The sequence below is a fragment of the Solea senegalensis genome, linkage group LG8, assembly GCF_019176455.1.
Source record: "Solea senegalensis isolate Sse05_10M linkage group LG8, IFAPA_SoseM_1, whole genome shotgun sequence".
Taxonomy (NCBI): Eukaryota; Metazoa; Chordata; class Actinopteri; order Pleuronectiformes; family Soleidae; genus Solea; species Solea senegalensis.
In genome coordinates, this window is record NC_058028.1 from 12196818 (window position 1) to 12215312 (window position 18495).

At 41.7% G+C, this 18495-nt stretch overlaps 1 long non-coding RNA gene across 1 annotated transcript; it reads left to right on the plus strand.

The window, feature by feature from the left end:
- The first annotated feature begins 12584 nt into the window (after window positions 1-12584).
- On the plus strand, window positions 12585-17046 carry LOC122773096. The gene is made up of 3 exons (XR_006360856.1): window positions 12585-12614; window positions 14787-15003; window positions 16618-17046. It is a non-coding gene; the product is annotated as an uncharacterized LOC122773096 (long non-coding RNA).
- The last annotated feature ends 1449 nt before the right edge of the window (window positions 17047-18495 follow it).

The window sequence follows — 18495 nt, forward strand, 5'->3', positions numbered from 1 at the left end:
ATGGTTACAACATATACTTCCATGTTCCCATAAAATTGGGACTGTCTGTCAAAAATATTTTTTTGACAGACAGTAGTGGATTAGATTTTGAGTTAAAGGAAAGATTTTCTGCTTTGAAAGCAGAAATCAGATAAACTCCAGCAATATGGGCAGGTGAACTGGTATAACCTGCAAAGCATGCCGTATGTTTCTGGAGTAAAAAGAGAAAGGAAAGTCATATATTCATCAAGTTTCTGTTTGATTTAAGTATAATAAGAATGGATCTTTATTTAAAACACAGCCCCAGTGTTCACTGTAGGTTTTCTCTTCTTTTCCAACAGCCACTAACTTCATCACGTGGATACAACTAATATCATAACATAATAAACTGAAAAGCTATAATGGAACAACTCTCATAATGCAAACTCTCACACATAACGGTTTAGTATGGCTTACAGCGCAAATGTAATGGGCATTACTGAGAGAAAAAAAGAAGATATCTTGTTATGTCAAATGCCAAGGATTACTTGCTCAGTTTCCAGTCTTTTGTTGTTCAGCTAATTAACCTGCAGGGTTTAAACTAAAGTGTTCACTGCTGTTTAGTGCATTTTGTGCATTTTGTGCACGCTGTGGTTCTGTATGTTTCATAGCTGCTGTGCATGTTAATTGAGATACAAATTAGATGGCGCATGACTTCTATGGTTGCTGTGTTGTCCAAAGAAAGCCGCCACCACCGCCATATTATTTCCGGCAACAGTACTGCAGTTTATATGTTGTCTCCTTCCTCTTCCGGGTCAAAGACCAGAGAGAACATTTTGGTGCATGTGCAGATTGCTAAGTCCAACTCTCATCCGACTAAGCGTATACACGAGTAATCGGACTATGAATCACATTATCTAGGTATGTTAGTCCGACTAAGACTAGCTCGATTTTAGTCGGACTAATGTGTTTACATGATCACTTTTAACATGCAAGTAAACGCACAATTGATGGTGAAGGTCACCTAATTCTTTAATGAACCTGGGAAATGAAGGGGTAACTCATTTGTAGCACTTTGTGGTCTCACCAATAGTTGGGAAGCTCTTGATAAGGCGTATGTATGGTGACAGACCAAAGATGACGCGCATACATATTTAACACGGGCGTCTGTGGAGTCTGTTTTGCTGCTATGTGTACAAAGTAGTGTAGCATGTAATTCAGATAATTCACACACAATGGAGACAGCAACAGTGCCTGCAGCCTTTTAGGAGTCAGGAATGCAGTGGTCGTGATGATGGTATGACGGAAGAATTAATGCGTGAGGAGGAGGGGAGAGAGAGATGTGCATTCCCTGTTAAACACACAACTATACCCAATATAACCAAAGTATTCAGTTTAACTCAACAATTCATTTTTATTTTGAGTGTTCGTTAAGTTTACTGCCCTTACCCTCTCTGGTCAGTGCATCATCACCTTCTCACATCTTGACAGAGAGATAACACGAGTGCAGCCATTCCTGAGTTTCCTAAGTCTTCTGGCATTTAAAAAAACATTGACCTTTTCTCAGCATAAACTCTCTGCTCATTTTCTTCTGACTCACAGCCCATTGTACTTCTCCTACTCAGCAGTGCTGTTTGCTCACTGTCCTTGCCTCCCGTCCTGTCACCCCTCGCTGCCACCCACACTTCTCCTCTTCGAGAACAATACAGAGATGGGCTAATGACTGCAATTACCATAGATATAACTTACAACCACTGAAAAGAAGTGCATACAAAGCAGGACTGATAAAGCCAGGAGAAAAAAGACATGTCTAATACATGTATCAATCACATTATGTACTAGAACAACAGTTCATTATAGCCACTCAGCTGGTAACAGCCTGTGGCACATTTAAACCCACCCACAGTGTCACGGAGCTGCAGCAGTACAGTCTACATACATGTTTATGAAACCAATAACAATGGCATCTGCCACACACGCAGTGTTCACATAATTTGAACCCAGATAAATTACCATAGTTACAAGCCTTGTTAAGGCCTTGGTATACTTCCACGCAATGTGATATACGTGTGGACCCAACATACGGTGCACATTGGGTGTGGACCCAAGGTGCACCCAAGAATGATGCGAATTGCAGCCCAAATTTGCGCAGACTGAATTTCCAACTGTATTAAGTGGAGGATAAAGTGGTAGAAAACAGATGGATGGATGTTTCTTTGTATATGTGACAGAATTAGAGTGACACACTCAACTATAGCACTTGTCTAGTATTGCACACTAATGTATCACAGTTATAAGCCTGGAACCAATGTGACAGTATACGCTCTACAGAAGCCCAAACTACACAAATGTGGGAGGGTGAAGTTATTGTTCGCTGAATAAATGAAAACCAGAAGGGGTTCTATTTAGAGAAAAAGAAGACAGCAGTACTGCGAGGAAACTAAATCTTGTATTACCACTTTGTTTTGAAGGTGACATTTCTTGGTTTTTGATTGATGTTTATACACACAAAATTCCCATCTGTGGCTTCACTTTACTGCCTTTAAGTGTCTAATCGTCCCCAAAGTTAAAAGAGAAACAGAAATTCAAGCACAGCACAGGTCACTGACTGTGTAGTATTTTGTGAATGAAAAGAAAGTGGAATTGTTTCACATTTTGAAAATAATGGGATATGGTATAATCAGAAGAACAGCTCTCAATTACTCAAAAAACACACACACAAGAATCATTAACCACATCTTTGAAACATATCTGTCCACAGAGGTACTCAGCTATACTACCGTGTTAAAAACAAACACATAAAAACTGAATCCATCACATGTCCAGATGACCACCAACATCAAACACTTTATATCTTGGGTCATACCATCTGTACAAACCCTGGTAAAATCCAATCAAAATATATCCTATAATTTTCAGACAGACAAATGTGTCTAAAAACATATACTCAGTGGCAGAGGAAATAAAACTGACCGACTTTATACTTAATATTGTAACTGATACATAAAGTACATAGCACTCTTCTTCAGTCTGTTTGAGTTTCTACATCCCAGCGCCTGTTATCCATCTCTTCTCTGTTACAGATCCTTCTGTTGTCATGGTACCATGTGACCCCGTCACTCTGCCACTCCTCCCTCTGTCGCCGCAGACTCCTACTGCCCCCCCAGTCCCTCCACCCCCCGTCCAGTCCTCCACTCATGACCCCCTCCACATCCGCTCCAATGATCCCATCAGGCCAACTAATTACTGTCCCCATAGCTGCGTAACGAACCCTTTAATTAAATCAAATGGAAATCTGTCTTCCTATGGGGCAGTGACCCACACCTTCTGCAGACCTGTGGTGAGCGTGAGCCAAACTGCCTGGGGCCAGTTCATATCAGGATCATAAGCATTTATTAGGGTGAATTATCTTAATGTGTGTGTGTGTGTGAGACATGTAGTATTGCATCTAAGTCTCACCACCACATGGATTAATGGGTCTACAGCTTTAAATATAGGTTCACTTAGTATCATTTTAAACTATGCGGGTGTATCTGTGTGCATTATTATGTTAACGCTGAACATTGCAAGTCTGGTCGCTTTTACACCTGTTTCTCTATGGAGAGCCCCCTACGGTTTTGTAGTACATATTTTTTGACACCACCGTAAATGTAGCTGGAGGACTTGTTGCATCGCCGGTAGCAAGCTAATCAGACATCATTCATAAAAATGATCGAACAAACATCGAGAATGTGCAAATAAAATACATAAATGCAGAGAGTACACAGAATTTAGCCCAAAGATATTTACAAGTGCAACAGACAAGAACGCCAGGTCAGCTTCCGTTTTGCATGCTTCTGTATTTTTCAATTTTCCACCACAAAGTTTACTCGCGTGTGGTCCCTCACTTGGTCCGACAGTCGTTTCCTCCAACAACAGTTTGCTCTCCTTCTTTTTTTTGCTGGTTCTGCCATATGAACGTCAAAATAACACTCTCACTGCCTGGGTCTTATAGCCTGTATCTGTTTGTGTGTGTAGTTCCGTAAAAGCAATTTGTGTTTCATGTGAGACCTCCTGACTCCATGACATTGGCCCTGATCTTGCAAGGCTGTTTTTTTGTTTTTTTGTTTGCTAACAGATGGTAGGGGGGAGTGGAGACAGCCAGGGACATTGAGTCCATGCAACAAGCCATTTAATGACTCTGAAGTTGTTAAATTAGGGTAAAAATACTGCACAGTTCTGCTTTGAGTCCCTCACTTCCAATTTTTTGATGGTTTTGAACATGATTTAGAAGATAAATTGTGTTTCTATTTCCTAAGTGACAAACTCTGACTTTCGTCTCACCTGCAAAACTTTGGCAACAGCCAGAGATGCACCCCATGTCTTTGTTTGGTAGAGAAGATCCTCCCTCTGTGATTGGGAAGCCCAGCACAGATCTCATCATCATCATCTATCGTCATCTGTGGAAGGCACACAAAACCATCAACAAGTGCAATCACCCAGCACATGGCCTGTTTATCAAACTGCAGTCTGGTAGACGTTGCTTCTCATCCATGACCATGGTAGAATAGCACTTCAGGTTCAGTGATTCTAAAAGACGCTCATCTCATCCACTGCTGCTAAAAGCTTACTGGGATTTGGGCAACACAATTTCTGTTGGAAACTCAGACAAAACCATCTATGATTGCACTTCCTGAAAGAATGTTCTCCTCTTCCTGACTCAGATGTGGACCTATCTATGTAGGTTATATACAGAGAACATGGAGAACATGACTTTTAAACTGCATCAACTGCATATTCATTATCTACTGCGTTATCCTCCCCATGAGGGTCGCGGGGGCCACTGGAGCCAATCCCAGCTGACACAGGGTGAAAGGTGAGGTACACCCTGGACACGTCACAGGGTCTCTTTGATACAAGTCAAAGGAATTTCATTGATAAGCTTACAGAAGGTAGGAGAGTCCACAGCTGCTGTCAGCATCCTCCTCCTCCTCTGTGGGCCTTGCTGATGCTTGAACTCACAGATGTCCGAGTTCCTTGCAGTTTGACAGGCTTCTGTTACCCGAGTACAATGTTGTACTGTGATATTCCACAAAATACTTTGATGGAGCTATAATGCTGTCTGTTCTGCCATCTGCTGCTCACACGCACAGAGATACAACCGCTGCACACGGACACGTGCCTGTAATAGAGTATGAAACGGAGGGAATTCCTGAGAGATATTATATGCTCGTGGCAAGAAATGACAGGGAAAAACCTAATTGCAAACCTAACTCGTTACAGTGGTTATAAGCTCCATAACCACTGTCATTATGTAGCTTATGACAGTGGTTACCAAGCCCTGGGTCAGGGAAACTGTACCAGGCCTTTAGCTAGGTTAAACTGGGCCACAGAAACGTGTAGAAAACAATTGAATTATTTCCCATGGAAATGTCAGACTTTACCACTAATGACAAGGGAGTTTATAGTCATTTAATATTACCAAATCAAAGCAAAGCAAACCTCTCAGCAACATGCTTCATCTGTCTCGTAGTCATGGTTGAGTTAAGTACTCATTTTCACACGTTTTGTACAGTGGTTGGGATTAAATTATACTGATTACCATCAGCTGTGTAGCGCCCCCTCTCCTCACTGCTGCGTCAGTAAATTGACAACTGTTGTCAAATATTATTGTTTAGTTCTTCTTGTGATGGTTGCTCACCAAGAGCTTTAGCCATTACTTTGTGAACAAGAGATTAGGAACAAGAGATCGGTTTGTCACAATTCTCCTCCCTGTGAACAAAGAGGAAGATGTTAATATGAATAGAATAAGTATTTTATTTAAAAACACACACACACACACATAGGTTTCCATGAGTTCAGAGGACATTACATTGACTTACATTAATTTCCTGGAGACTTAACCATAGTTACTACTGACCTAATCCTAACCCTGACCCCTAACCTTAACCTGGTAACGTATGTAGTCGTATGTAACGTATGTATTTACATCATGGGGACTTGCCCATAATGTGACTGTGTAAACAGATGTATGTCCCCACAACGTTATTAATTAATCCCTGGACACACACACACACACACACACACACACTCACTCACGCTCACATGCTGGTTTTCCATTCTTTGTGTGGACACTCATAGGCATAATGCATTCCCTGGCCCTTACCACTTCTCCATGTGCATTTATTTCCCTTTATTCATTAGTGATGTCTGCGACTATAATCCAATCCAAACTGTTGAATATGTGTGTGACTATGTTTTGAGTGACGGGCTAAATCGCTCTTTTCATTCATGCCACAGCAAACATGCATTCGAAGTGACAGGCAATCTCTGACATGAGAAGACAATATGCTTAATGCTGATGTCTTTATAAATGACTGTAATTGATTATACATCCTGTTCACACACCTCGCCGCTCTGTCACTCAGGCATCACACACACACAGAGGCCCTCTGAAAAGATCCCTCATCTTTTGTCACTTTTCCTATTCACACCGCCTCACTTGCCGTAGATCCTGAGCCGCATAAACTGATTGTCTTTCATCTGCTCACGTCCACCTCATTTTCATTCCCTGCCTATGAGATTTTACTCTTTGTCTCTTTTGTGGTGTGTTTTATTATCTTCCTTTCATCGTGACAGTCTGTGTTTTCCCGCCGGCCCAAGTGTGCAAGTATAGACATTTTTTAGTCACACAAATCCGGTGACAAGAGAAACGGGTGCACAAACAACGGCTGAGACGTGACAGTTGTGTCGCATGTCATGCTGTGACACATTATGCAAGCAACACGGAACACATTTTTCCCTTTCCGTCTCTGTCTGGAAATACCCTGTGGGAAGTTTTGCCTTGACGTGCTCTTTGAGACGGACGCAGTGATATGAAGTCACTGTCACATAATCAACGTCTGCGGGGTGCAACTACAGACCTGTACCATAAATGATTTCAGCCTCCACAAAAACAGTGATGTCATCGGGGCACACAGACTGACATCACTGTTTAACACTGCAGTGTGACTAAAAGCAAAGCGTGTGCGTGTGTGTGTTGGTAGAAATGAACAGACATACAGATTGACGAGCAGTCAGACAGACAGAATGATCTTTCACATGTTTACATTTGAATCTCCTCTAGAGAAAGAGTAAAATGCAGTGGGGGCTGCAGAATGCTCTCAGAATGCTCTAATTTCGTTTCCCTGCTCCTACACACTGTGACTCATGCATCCACATCCAGCTAACCCCTCCAGCTCCCGCTCTCTGAGGACAGCACACAGGAAGCCGGCCTGCGCTACTGAATGACCTGTTTGACTGTAACTCTCACGGACTAACAGAACACTTCACTATACTGAATTAAAAAGCATTGCTTAGTGTTATACATCTTTTTTTAGGCCCATGTTCTGGTAGAAGTAGAAAGCAGAGAGCTTTGTTTCTATAGCTGCAAACACAAATTCCCTAAAATTGCAATAAAACTGGTTATTCTATTGGTGAGTAGGGAGACTTTACTTCTATCTCGATTTGTTATTTCACAAATATGTTACCTGGTAATTACAACAAACAAATCAACAAAAAACGAAGAGTAAAACCCTCATGAGCATAATATCTTACCAATGCCCTTCCTGTCACACAAAATGCATGAAATTGTCATATAAAATATGGTGTTTTTATCATCTTTCCCTAACAAATAAACATGAATTCTAATCCTGATGGACAACTCAGCCCAACAGTGTTTGACTTTTCCATCATGAAAACAAGACTGGCTGCTTTTATTAGCTCATCTCACTCTCTTGAGTCTCTCCAAGAAAGAAGCTGCCACTGAGATTAAAAACTAGAAGTCATCTGGAAGAGAAAAGTGCTGTTTCTATAAGTCCTATATCTAAAACAGTATGAGGTGGACTTCAGCCTCTTGTGGCTAAAATAAGTCCTACAAAAACAAATACATATTAAAGCTGTAGTGTGTGACTTTTAAATAAAAACAATGTCTGTTACATTCAAACTATAAAATCTGCCAGCTTCAAACAACTTTTTCTGTGTGACTCTCTCAGTTTTTTGTGTTCCTGTCTGTGGTAACATTCCTGCAGAGAGAGTGACACATTCTATTTCTGAGCAGGTAAAGAAGGAGGAAGAAGAAGGAAACAGAGAGAGAGCAAAGTGAGCGAGCTTTGACTTCATACATCACACTGAGTGAAAACACAAAGAATTGTCCACGTCAGCTTCACAAATTGATTCTATTGTACCGCACTGAACGTCTGTAGGACTTCACATTTGTATTGTTTAGCATGATAGCCATTTTAGCTTCTCACAAACATGATCGTCCGATATTGAAAATGCATGCTTTGCCAACAACTCGTGCCTGAGTGTGCCAATCTGTCTGTGTGATGCTACAGTAAAAGACAGATGAACAACATTTGAATGACTAAAGTACTGGAGAAAAAGTATTTTGTCTTGCCAAGAAAACGACACCACTTCCCTCTGTCTCCTCTCTGTGACTGTGTGTGTGTATGTATTTTTTGGGGAGTGGCAGGTCATATGGTGTGTTTTTTAGTACCAGAGTAAAGGTACGGTACATGTGGAGCTAGACTCACGACAGTCAGCTGACTGGTTGACACAAAAGCACGGTGTTTCTTCAACGCCCGTAGTCTATTCTCATACAAAGTGTTTCGGTAATAACTCAGAAGTGCACAGGGGGTGATAGAGGTTCAGCACTGGAGCTTTAAATTAAAAAAGAAAATTGTAAAAAAGCTCTTGCCAGGCAAAGTTATATTCACATGTACAGTCATTTCTTAAAACATGTGAAACTTGCATGTGTCGGAATCATTTGTGTGTACGTATCACACCACTTGAACTCAATGACTTGTAAGGAGGACAGAGCTAGGTCAGTGTGTTTGTGGGTCTGTGAGAGGGCCTTCATTCAGCAAAACACAATAGTGCCAGTTAGTACAGTAGCACCACTGTCACGTCGAGAGGCCAAACGGCAGAGTGCAGACTGACGCACAGTGTGGCTCCTCTCTTTTTCCTCTTTTCTTTTGTGCTACCGACAACACAGAGCGCAAGAGTGTGCTCCGTTCACAAGCGCTAAGTCAAAGAGTATTCATCGAGGGAAAACTGTGAATTTAGCAAAACCACTTGGTACAAGATCCTCCCTTTCTTGTACACACACACACACGCACACATGCGCGCACACAGCACCGTCTCACCCTATTTCAGTTTCCTGTCAACAGCTACAACTGTACCTGCCTGCAAGCCATGCAACCCAACACTATCTCATGATGTGCAGGCTCAGACACGGCCACAAAACTCTGCAGTGTGTGTCTGTGTGTGTGTGTGTGTGTCCCAAGAGGCCTAGGAAATGAATTCACTTCACAGGAATGCACAGCTGAGTCTGAGTGTTTTTACATCATGACAGCAACTGTATATGGTTTTTGAAATATGGCTATCATTATTATAATGTCATTTTTGGGTTTAACCACATCCTAAAATCCAGTTTGTATACATCTATCTTCATTTTATTTAAAAACAAATAACTAAAGATCCACAGAGGAGACATAATATACAAGTGACAAAGGAGACTAGTTAGAAGAGAATGATTTGGAGCTGCATTCTGGACCTAAACAGCAAGTCAGTTCAGATTCTGTCCATTCCTTGTGTAACAAAATATGAGGTGTAACATTTTAAATGGTTATTAATGTAAATGAATGTTGGCAATTTTGAACACACATGTTAGGTGGAATGTTACACCACAGCATTTATGTCCATCAACTACAGACGCAGTGATTGTCTCGTTTTCTATAGAACATAACTTCAACAATTAGTGGTCATGCTGTTGTCATACATAAACATGAGCTAAAGGCTTAAATGTGACATTTGTGGTTTAACTACGTGTCAGAGTTTATGGTTCACACAGTGAAATGTAGGGATGAGCCGAGCCGATACGCTACTCAGTATCGGTCAGAGACTATGTCAAAATCACTGGAATGAACTGGGGTGGCTCTTTTTGCACTTTAAAAAAATAATAATTTTGCCATTATTAAGATTTCCTATGATATCATGTTGTTATTTATGACAATTAAGTATTGAACTGAATTGAATAATATTTGTTACACAGCTGAGAAATTATGTTTTTGAAATCGTTTGAAATAACTCAGATGTGTTGTCAACAGCTTCATAGTTTAAATGTTTGATTTGCATTCAAGCATTTGGGATTGTGCTTGGGAGGAAGATCAATGTTAAATGTCACTGTAACACCAGGTCCAGCCCAAACAGAAGTCACCGCAGAACACAGAAGTGAGCATGGACAACTTTTACAGTTTAAAGCTGCAGTGTGTAACCTTTAAATATCAACAAATGTCAGTTACATTCACACCACCGTCAAATGAGCTCAAACTAAGCTGATTACAGCGCCACATGATCATCTGTGTTTCTCAGTGTAGATCTTGTGTTCGCTTGGCAACATACAACTGTGCTGCAAGTGATTCCACACAGACAGCAACATTGCATGAGTAAAGGGAGATGCTACAAACAGACACAAAGTCTTCACAAAGACCAGAAAGAGGCAAATTCACAACATCAACAAGAACATCTTATTATCCTCCCTTGAAGCATGAAACATCTCTGTCTCTGCAGCTGTTACATTCTTAAGAGAACGTCTTCATCTTGTTCTGGCTTGAACACTTGCTCTGTGCTGCCTACAGTTTTCTGGAAATAGACAAATAACTTGTGGGGGGAGACTGACACATTTTGAGCTCTATGCCTTTAAAAAACCCAGCAGAATTCCTTTTTATTACTCCAAATACTGACACTGAAATCTGAAGAAATGATGATTAGACAGAGGCTGAAACCTGGCATGCACTAGGGAAAAACACTTCTCTTCTGTTTTCCTCCAGTCAGACTTGATTTTCTCGAGTAAGCCTTGAGAGCAAGTCCTGACTGAATTCAGAAAAAATCTCTCTGATCAACTGCTTGTTCAAGCAAATTTTATGTGACTGACAAAGTCACCTGTTGATCCAAACATAAAAAAAAAAGAAAGAAACGTTTGCCAGAAAATGAGCAGAACTCATTTAATTTTCCAGTAATTACAGGTTCTAGTTCACTTGAAATAAACATGAGACATCTATTCTCTTACGGCGCTTTTCCACGACACAGTTCCAACTCGACTCAACTAGGTTTGTTTTTTTTTTCCTTTCCATTAGTGATAGTACCTGGTACTTTTTTACCTGCTGTGGCGAGGTTCCAAGTGAGCTGAGCTTATACTATGCGTGACGTTGTCGGACAGGTCACTTATTGGTCAGAGAGTGTCCTCACTGGAAGAGTCAGGAGCGCGACGCCTGACACAAGAATCAAACTGAACAATGCCGAAAGTCAGAAGACTTAAAAAGCTTGAAAACATGTGTAAATCTCCAACATTTAGCAAGGAAATTTCTAAAATCTCAACACTGTACAGAGACTTCTGTTGTATTTAGTGCTGTGTTTCAGTTCAGTGAAGCTGAAAAACTAAAGTTTTTAATTAAGTGAGTGTAATGATTCAATACATCCAAAATAAGTGCTTTACAAGTCACTAGTATGTGTTTTTCGCGTAAAAAAACAGTACAGGAGTTTCATGCAGCCGTGCTGGAACTGTATGGTGGAAACGTGCCATTACAAGTGCAAATATAAGCCACTGAAAACACTGCCTTCTCTTACATAATATATATATTTTTTATCAATAATTTGCTTTGTGTAACTTTTTAAGAACTGCTTTTAGAACATCTTGCACACTGCACCCCTTTATACCAAATGTACCTCTGCTAATATAATAGAAATAAAGAAAAAATAATCAACATAACAATTCAGACCCTGTGTTCCTGACCTTGGCACTTCATGGTCAGTTATCTCCACATTTAAGCCAAATGTGATGTGGCAGTAACAGAAAGCCGATCCATATTCCAGTGTCACCTTACAAACCAAATACAATAATGTATAATATGACATGGGCAGGTTAGCGCTGGTATACGATACCCACAACTCACACTGTAATTATATACTGTACACAGAGGGAGAGATTCAACAGACAAGTGCAGACAGCACCATTTAAATGCCGGTTTAAGTGTGTTGTTGTCATGGTGACTAAGCTAGTAGGCAACCTCTGAAATTCTGTTTCATATTAAATGCCGTTGCTTTTGTTCCTGTGCTCCTGTCTCCTTATCCATAACCTCCCTCCTCAGCATGTCTGCCTCTCACTTCATCCCCACCTGTCCTCGTTTAACTGGCTGGAAATCAGTCATCAATAGATATTCAAAACCAGCCTCTGCCTTTTGTATGTCTCCGTCCATGTCTCTCCCAGCTGTGTCCTCATCCATGTTACCACATTAGACAGTTCACAGACTCTGGTGCACAAGATGTAGTGGAGCGGTGGGGGACGCCGACTTTGTGCCACAGAGGTTTACAATCTGTCTTTTTCTCCACCTTTCTAAACACAACGTTTCATTGTTTAAGCTGGCGGTTTGTAGATGGTGAGGAAAATGGTTTTATGTGATCTGTCTAATCTCAGTGAGAGGGAGAGAGAGAGCGAGTGTGAGAAGCGTGGGAGCTTTAGAGTACTTTGATTTCTGTGACCTTCCCTTTTAATGCAGTCTGGCTCTGCTGCAAGTCTGCGCAGGAAAAAACACACAGACAGGCAGCAGCACAGACAGGAAGACACAAACATCAAACAGGTGAGGAGATCATGGCCATGTTTTTGCTTATGAACTAAACTGTATATTTGTTTTGTTTCGTTTATTTTTTCGAATGCATGATGGATTTCAGACAGTGAATGGCAGCCTCTGGTTTTCATTCATGGCAAAATAAAATCAATGAACACACTGAAAACTTCAGCTTCTGATCTATCTGTCTTAATTTACTGTTGCATTGTGATGTGTCGCACATGGATTATAACATTCATTTTCAGTTTTTAGGTCATAATTCCTCTCAGTTAAGGTTCAATTGCAACACAGAAACAACTAGTCCGACAGGGCCAGAAACATGAGGGGTCAGATAATCTAACAAAACCAATTTATACATGCAAGTTGTTCTGCCATCACTTCCTATAACTTACTGTTTTCGTTACCAAAACGTACTCAAATGTCCGTCTTTGTTCTCTGAGACATTGCAAGAGTTTTAGCACTCACATAAGACACAAAAAATGACCCATCTTGAAAATGTATATAAGAAATATAAGCAGTGCATTAGATTCATCCATATTTTACCGCTTTATCCTCTACAATAGGGTCGCGGGGGGGTTGCCAATCTCAACAGACATGGGGCGTGTAGACCCCGGACAGATCGCCAGTCCATCACAGGGACACATACTGTATATGGCGTGTTGCCACTAGCTCTACACGACTCACCACAGCACGGTTACTTTGCTTTTCCATTAGTGATAGTACGGTACGATAGTGACGGTACTTTATTTAGTACCTGCTCAGGCGAGGTTCCAAGCGAGCTGAGGCGATACTATCCGTGACGTTGTCAGACTGCCGGCCACTGATTGGTCAGAGTGCGGTCACAGGAAGAGGCACAAGAATCAAACAGAACAATGCTGAACTGTAGGTCAGTTAAAGAGAACGAACAGTCCTGAAAACATGGGCTAAAATCTCATCATTTAACATAGAGACAAACGACCATTCACTCCCACCAATGTGCCCAATCCCCATATTGCATGTCCTTGGACTGTGGGAGGAAACTAGAGAAAACCGACACACACAGAGAGAACATGCAAACTCCATGCAGAAAGGCCCTTGTTCCGACCGGGTCGCAAACCCAGGTCTTCTTGCTGCAAAAGAGAGAAAGAGTGCTAACCACTGCACCAGCCGTGGGCCCAGTTTATTATACTGTATACAAAATATCTTGGTTGCTAAACTGAAAAAAAATAGCTATGAAAATTGCTGTGATGTATTATACAACTAGACAGAAATAGTGAACATCCTAACACAAGTGTGATTTGCAGAATGAAAATGAAACGGAATAATCTTGTCAATGGTCTAAAACATGCAAACCCCTGCAAACTGTTCAGTTTATTTAAAAGAGTCAGTTAGATGGAGGCAGAGAAACAGTCAGAGGGAGAACAATATGCAAAAAAAGAGCAACGGGAGAGAAGACAAAGCTCTGTGGTCTGACAAAAGTGTTGCAAAACGACTGACCTTTCCTATGGGCAGCTGGATGTGTGGGAAGAAGGTATGAGCTATCTGCTCTGCTATGGCTCAGGGAGAGGATGACTCAGGTAAGCTGGGGGCAAGATGCTTCAGAGACGGATGGAAAACATGAGACGTACACAAGTATAGGAAGGTAGAGAGCGAGTCGACTGGAGAGCAGGGGGAGTAGTAGGAGGATGAGAGTGAGGGGAGCAGAGAGACTGACAGATGAACACAACACAAGCCTGTTGGGTACTGCTGTTATACAACAGGAGGCGAGAAAGAGCAGACTAATTACAATGCACAATACAAACACATGATACTGAGGCTGCGCTAATTGTGTTGAGGCTGTGTGTGTGTGTGTGTGTGTGTGTGTGTCTCTACAGCCTTTGCATGTGGGATTTATCTTTGCCCAGCAGGCAGTGTGGTACCATATGGTCCACAGAGTAGATACTCCTCAAACAACACACACACACACACACACAGACAGACACGTAGGCTCACACATTAAGACAGACATGGTGATGGAAGGGAGGATGACAGAGGCAGACACTGGTAAGGCAGATTGAGCCCAACCTAGACAGCCAAGATCCACAGATCACAAACCACATAATAATTATGCAACAAGCCAAGACGGTGCTGAGACGCACAAGCACAATATCAGGAAAACACAGGGACATAATAAAGACAACTCCTTCTTTTCATATATTGACACAGGCAATTTGAAGCCGCTGAAAAGATGACTAGATGTCCCTGAGCGTCCCTCAAACAGCAGGCCCTCCGAGACCTCGGAGACAGAGCTGGCTGCAGGTCCACTAAGCCCCTCAGCCCCATATGGTCTGGAGGCTTACGCGTCCAGGGGAGACATGCGAAGAGAAGCCCAGAGGCTGGATTCATGGACAGGAAAGAAGAAGAAGAAGAAACAGGGAGGAGGGTGAGAGGACTGGAGGCCTGTCATGAGCATTCAATGTGCAGTCATGTGTGACAAGCTCAAGGAAAAGCGTAATTTCCATGAGTTTGGAAAACCATTTGTCAAGGTCACAGGGGATTTTAGTGAGGAAACTAAATTTACAGGGTATGTGACATGCAGGAATCCGTGTGTTTGTGTGTGAGTGTAAATAAATTAAGCGCACTAATGACTATGTGTCATATGATCCGCCTGCGCGGTGACACTAATGGCATTAGCGAGACCTGCAGCGTGGCCTCCTCTCTTCTCTCATGAGCCAGTGTTTTCTTCACTCCCACACTCTTCTCTCTTCTTTTCCCTCTCATCTGTGCACTCCCAAACGTGGCTGCATTCATTCCTCCCGGTTTATTGATCTGTTTAAGAGTCTTTGGACAGACAGGATGCTACAGTTTAGTTTTTATGCCTTTCCAATCTTCATGATTGGAAGACATCTCATTACAGCTGGCACATCACATCACATCACACTGTCACATCAATAAGTATTTTCATGACTGGAATAAATGCTCAGTTCCAAAATGAAAGGGGATCAATGGAAGTGATTAATATAGTACCATATGTGCCAGTGGAAAAAACAACATTTTCTCTAGCTGTATTGTAACTGTTTAACCAACAATCAATAACACAGCATCTGTACAGTAACAGTTAGTGTGTTTACATGCACATTAAAAGTCCAACTTTAGTCAGACTAAGACAATAATTTGTTTTTCCTAATGCCATGTAAACACGAGAGCTATTCTTAGTCTGACTAACATACCTGGATAATGCGATTCATAGTCTGATTACTCTTGCGTGTATACACTTAGTCAGACTGGAGTCAGACTTGGTGTTCAGTGCATGCACCAGAATTGACCTCCCCGATCTCTGACTTTGAAACACAAGGAGACGACGTACAGTATAAAATGCAGAACTGTTGCCGACACAATGGTGTTGGCGAGAGAGAAAGCTAAGGAGAAGACTGAGGTACAACAGGTATGAAACATACAGAACCACAGCACGATCCATCTCACCGTTCGCTGCTTGTTTTTCTGTGAGTCAAGAAACTGATTCAATGTGCACTAGCTTATGGAGAGATTATGATTTTCTCCTCCGCAAGTTGTCCGGTTGCCTGTCTTAGTCGGACTTAGCTTGATGAAACTATGTAAATGTACTGCTGTACCCTCCACCTCCATTTGAGAATATTGTCTGATTTGAGAGGTACATCACTGTAAAGCTGCTGATATGGCACACATGAACCAATTTGCCAAAATGTAATATTGAAAGATCGTTTTTCTGTATAGAAAGTGCAATGTTTCCCGTACTTTTCAGAAATGTAAAATGATGTTTGTAACAGGACCACATTTAAGAATTGTTTATGTGATCTATGACTTGTTCTATGATTTCATGTGCCCAGTGTGTGGTGGATGGATTTGTCGAGCCAGTCTTTCTGCTAAGCTCAGCTAATTGGCTGCGGCTTCACTGTACAGAGTCATGAGTCAACAAGTGGCTGCAGGACAGCTAAACGTCAGGTTTCCCAAAATGATGAGCCAGTCCATATACTCAAAACCCTGTTACTGACATGTTGACCTGTCTCCATTTGTACAGGTAGTCCAACAAAAACAACGGGCCGATAACATGAATGATGAAACGAGAGAAGTAAGCGGGGACACGCGCTCAACGAAAAGAAGAGAAGAGTGAAGGAAAAATGAAAAGAGCAGCACAAGGACTGAGTCACACAGCAGGACAGGAAGTCTTAGATGGAGACACCCTTCCTTCCTGTCAGCGCACTGATCGCCAACACTAGACACCATTCACTCACATGTCACATGACACATGTGACAAGAATCACAGCAGACAGTGGCATGCGTTGTACTTCTGGCAGTTTATTTGAGCGGTACTCAAGTTTGTTTGAGTGTTGCCTGTGGTAACTTATTTTAGTTAAAGTGTATACAACTCTGGGCCAAGTCTGCACAGCTCTCACATAACTGAATTTTTTTTACAACTTTCTGTTTTTTGGTATCAATCTAAAAAAAAAAAAAAGATTTATCCATCCTAGTAGCTTTTTCTTTTGGTAAAAGCCCACAGGCTGCAGAAAAATCAGCAGCAGTGAATTTGAGCACACCCATTTACCTGTAAATTACTTTGTAATCGAGCACAAAGGCTGCCAACGGCAGAAAGGAGCAGTGGGCTCCAGATTTATATGCAGCTCCCACCTGTTACAATGCTTTTCAATTTTCTTATTGTGCCTGTAGCCCAGCAGGCCATATTTGCACAAACTGCAGATATAATTTTAACACATTTCAGACAAGTGAGCAGGACTGGAAGTAATCTTCACAGACAGAGATACTGGCTGAGGCACATCACACCATGAAGCATGTGATCTGTTGTAATGGAGGACAATGGACACCCCCACGCTCACCACCCATCACGCCACTCCTAATCTGTCTTGAGATGATGCTTTGAAGGACATGAATTGACCTTGAGACTGATGTCACGTTCACATCATAGCTCTCATTTCATGCCGATTATAGAGAAAATCACCGGGGTAAAACCCCAGGCTTGTAATTCAGAGTTTGAGATGTGTTACATTAACAAAAGCAGCTGGGTCTATCACGTATTTTCATATAGTTCCAGTAATCACCAAAAAGTGGCGATGCTGCTGCAACAACAGGAGAGAAAAGGACAGCATGCAAGGTCATTTGACGACAAACATGAATTGTTATGACTTGCAAGTTAGAAAGTAATTCTTCCATCGCTGCATAAGCAACGGTGCAGCAGGATCTTAAGTGCAGTAATGTGGGTCAGTAGACTGGAGATTCCCAGTGTCACAGGAGACTTCCTCTTCCAAAGCTCTGCACAGGATATGAGCCATTTCCTCAGAGCTCAGTCTCTCTGAAATTCACAGAAATCATTTCAGTGTGGAGGGTCATAGCAAGGGCATATCTTACACATTTCAGATAAGACATGTATGGAATGATGACACTTTCATCTAGAGCCACTGTGGCGTTGCATGTGGCATCTGACAGTAAGTGTACTGCAGATACTGGTGTGACTGAACACATGCTACAAAATGGTTTCAGCGAAAATGAAAGAGACTTGTGTGTGTGTGTGACTCATGTGGTGATAATGTGCAGTTAGGTGTTAACAGTGATTTGTCTATAAAGGTATGAAATGTTTTGTTCTGACTATACTGCACTGTCACACTCACTTCCTTCTGCGGTGTCTTTGTGTGTGAAACTCACACGCAGGCATTCTGGGGTGGAGCTGCCGCTGAAGTTCACTGTGTGGACTTAATATGAACAGTCAAGCTGTGCCAAACACATTTACATGAACCCACTTCCCTGAACAGTTAGATGGCAAAAAAAAAATAAACAAACAACACAAACCTGTCATACAAAGTACTGTGAAGAAGTCGTTGCTTATTATATAAATTATTAACACGTTTGAGTGAAAATGTGGGAGAAACTACACTGACATTACGAC